At 44.2% G+C, this 3,746-nt stretch overlaps 1 pseudogene; it reads right to left on the minus strand.

Annotated features, from left to right (window-relative positions):
* Positions 1–1,171: 1,171 nt before the first annotated feature.
* Positions 1,172–1,591, minus strand: LOC138149585 (protein FAM136A pseudogene; annotated as a pseudogene).
* Between the last annotated feature and the right edge of the window lie 2,155 nt (positions 1,592–3,746).

A 3,746-nucleotide genomic window follows, 5' to 3' on the forward strand; every position in this document is an offset into this window, starting at 1 on the left:
TGGTACTAACATGTTGCTCAAAGTTTTAACTAAGTGATAACTGGATAATTGGTGCACGCTGCCTCCTGTACTCCAGGGTAAACAAAAGCTCTCCTTTGCAACCTGCTTAGAAATTTAAGTTGTCTTCCTACCCTTCCCTGTCCTAAGAGAGTCCTCTCAACAAGCTGTTTCTGTTGAAGAGGGCCAGGGTCAGGTATCACATCTTTTCTCCTTTGGGGAAACCTAAGTTTCCCCCAAACCAGTCATCTACCATTCCATTAAACAAGAGGCTTAAGACTGTTCTGCAAGCAAAGAGAGACTTTCTTTGGCCTTCACTCAAAACCGTTTCATGTTAGTCTCATAAAACACTCTAAATGAAGTGTTGCCCCTGTAGTACCTTCCAGAAGGGCAAGAAAAAGTAACCTGAGCAGCAGTCCTGGAAAAGCCAGCGTGAAGGAACCTGAGCTTCACATGCCTGGTGAGACATTTCCCATTCATGTTCTTCCTTGGTGTCCCAGCTGATAGCTCATGTGAGCACTGTCCTCATCAAAGCAAAGATCACCCGGCAGCTGCTCAGAGCTCTAATCGAAGTAACCCTCTTTCCCCAGACTCCTCTCTGAATGCCAGTTTCTTTTACTGGGGAGAAAAGCACAACTGTGCTTCTCTTTTCCAATCAGTAGTGAATTCATGGCTGCTGCTTTCTGGTCTATGGGAAATGGTTCAATCAGGTGGGTGTGAAGTTGGCACCAAACAAAAGTGGAGGGCTACCTCAGGGATGCATACAAAATGGGAGGTAGGTTGGGGAAGAGAACTGCTAATACCTATAAACCCAAAGGGTTATTCCAGCTTCTAGGAATGGAATACCTCTGAACCAGCTGAAAGCCGTTAAGGGCTCCAACAGATAGAACAGAGGGCAACTTCACTGAAGGGATGGACCTGGGTACTATCAGCCCTCCATGCTGCCTCCAATCCAGATCTGAGAACCAGTTTCTTCCATGTCTTCACCTATGGGCTAAAACATATAATGGAACCAACAGAGTCCAGAGGCAGATGTGAAATTCCCATAAAGGTATTCTTAAATTTGCTACCAGCCTCAGTTTCTTCATTCTTAAATTTTCACTGAAAGGTAAAAATTTCCATACATTTTTACAAGTAGACCCATTTTCCCACCCCAGATGACTACTGACAATGACTATTTTGCAATAGATGCCAGTGAATCCTTCATCTTCTTGGTCATGGTAGGGATGAGGTGCATATGGTCATCAACACATTTGGTCACACAGGACTCTAGCTGCCTCTTCACCTGCTGCTCCTTGCTCCCAGCATCCAGCAAGTCTTTGGCTTTGTCATTGCAGTACATGGTGCATTGAGCCAGGTGGTCCTGGAATTTCTCCAGTTCACTGGTCACAAGGGCCTGTGCCTGGGCCAAGGAAGCATGGCAGCGTTCAATGCACTGATGAACCTGCTGCATGGAGGCCTGGGTATCTTCACAGCAGCTGGCACTGCACCAGAACATGGCATCCTGCATCTTGTGGATATTCTCCCACTCCAGCCCTTTCACCATGGTGTCCACCGCCTCCTGCACCCGCAGCTGCTTTGACTCTGCCATGGCGTACACCCCCACCCCAAAGAACTGACAGCTGTCTACCTTTGAACCCAGGTGGCAGTTGGATAGATTCAGGCAGGAGATAGAAGAGGAACCATGGAAGCTGAGAGCCTGCCTTGAGTCAAGATGAAAAGACCTCTCCTTGGGTATTTAATGCATGAGAAAATCATGACTTACTGTGGCCCAGGGATGGAAAACTCTGACCATTATATTTAGATGATTGAGTTAAGGACTTCTCCAATTAAGGAGAAAGAGGACTTTTGATTGAAGAAATTAAGACAATGTGACCTAGGGGTAAAGAACTTTGACCTTTGTACTTTGTGTCAATTAAGGATGCTTGCCTCCTTAGGATGATTGATTTAAGAACTTACTAAATGATTGGGTTACTAAATGAATGTTATCTTTTGCTTAAAACTATGTGACCACTTTGGTGAAAACTTTGTGGTCATTTTAGTGATAAGTTGTTATGCCATAACATTGTGAATGCTGTACTTTGATTTCTGTAAATGTTTTGTCTTAGTTTGTTACTGAATAAATAGAGAGTTCACTCTGCTGTGTAATCAGAATCTTGAAAGCCATTTACAGCAGCAGTCCTCTGGAAAGCTGCTCATGCTTGGCTTTACAGAACCATCACAGGAGACTTGGGAATGTTGGAGTATGGAAAAGTGAGCTTCTACTTTCCAACTCATCACATAGCTTCTACTCATTGCTTTGTCTCTCTCCTCCTCCTGTTCCTTCTTCCTTCAACACATATGGTTCTTTCCTCTGTGTTGTTCCCCTCTGTGTTGAGGTCAGGGAACCATAAAATGCTGAGGTTAAAAGTTTAGGGGTGCTTGAGACCCCTAGAATACCAACACGCTGGTCCTGCCAAATGAATTCGACTTAAGTTTTCTCTCAGTCAAAGAAAAGCTAAGTTTATTAAAGATTCTCCATAATAGGTAGACTCTTAAGGAGCCTTGGTATCTGTGACACTTGCATCAGACAAGCAGGCCAGAACAGTCTGACATAGAGTGGGTCTGCACTAGATAATTCTCTGAATATAAGGGTGGTCTAGAAGAAGAGTTTGAGGAGGGTCTTCAGGAGGAATCAAATGAGTTCAGACTCCAGCAATGAGAAATTAAGGGTGGGAAGTAGTTGGAGGCTACCTGGAGATGACAGACAATGAAGGGCTAGGCTAGTCTAAGGGTAACAAGATCTGGATATAGGTATTTTGTGAGGAGCAAGGGTGGGGGACTAGCTGGACAATGGAAGGCTAGGCTAGTAACAGAAATTTGGGAGGAGGTATAATGAAAGGCTTATGGCCTCAGGCAAATGCCTCATCAAATGGGAAGATTCAAGGAGAGTTTAAGGGGGTTCCCAGAGCCTGTACCTCATCAAGAGCTTGTACCTAATCATTTGGACCTCTGAGCTGGGGTTCCTGACTTTTAACTCTCCTGTTGCTACTTTTGACTCCCTCCCTTTTTTTTCTCATTGTCTTATTGCTTTTGATGTTCAGACCTTGTCTTTTGAACCTACTAACCAAGTTTGTATCCTCCAGGCTTACTTCAGTCAAATTTCAAATAACACTGTAGGAAGGATTCTAGCCCATACCACCCATCATCCCCTGGATGTGGCCTATGCTGGTTCCAATCAACCTCTCCCCTTGCCCCCAACCCTGGGACCCAGTGAGGCAGGAACAGCTCTATACCCTTTGTCAGAATGAAATAGTTCCAGAAGATGAGACCTCTGCCCATGTGCCCTAATGAATTTGGGTACCCACTACTGTTTGAGAGGGGGATTGCATGACTCTTGCCCTTTTTTCCCAATGAATTTTGGTGTTAATATTTTGAGGAGGAAAGATGTTGAGATTCAAATAGAGTAGTCAATAAGAAGCCCATTATCTCAAGCACCACTTAAAGCTACTCTAAGGAGACAAGTAGGTTGGTCAATAAGATATTGAAACTAACAGAGCACCCCCTCCCCCTCTGTTTTCAGTCTTAACAATGGAATAATAATAATAGATAATGCCTAAAACTCTGAACTACTGTCCCTAGTTATGGCCAAGGCTAGTTTTCCTCTATAAGATTCCCTATTCTCTCCTGATTAGGGATCATCTTCTTTAATCAGAGGGTATCCCCCTTATCTCCCTTTAGGGAGATTAAATTGGGGTCTCTCTTGATAG

This window comes from Petaurus breviceps, unplaced genomic scaffold, assembly GCF_028583685.1.
Source record: "Petaurus breviceps papuanus isolate PSGF00001 unplaced genomic scaffold, PetGlider_PUasm1.0 90847, whole genome shotgun sequence".
NCBI lineage: Eukaryota > Metazoa > Chordata > Mammalia > Diprotodontia > Petauridae > Petaurus > Petaurus breviceps.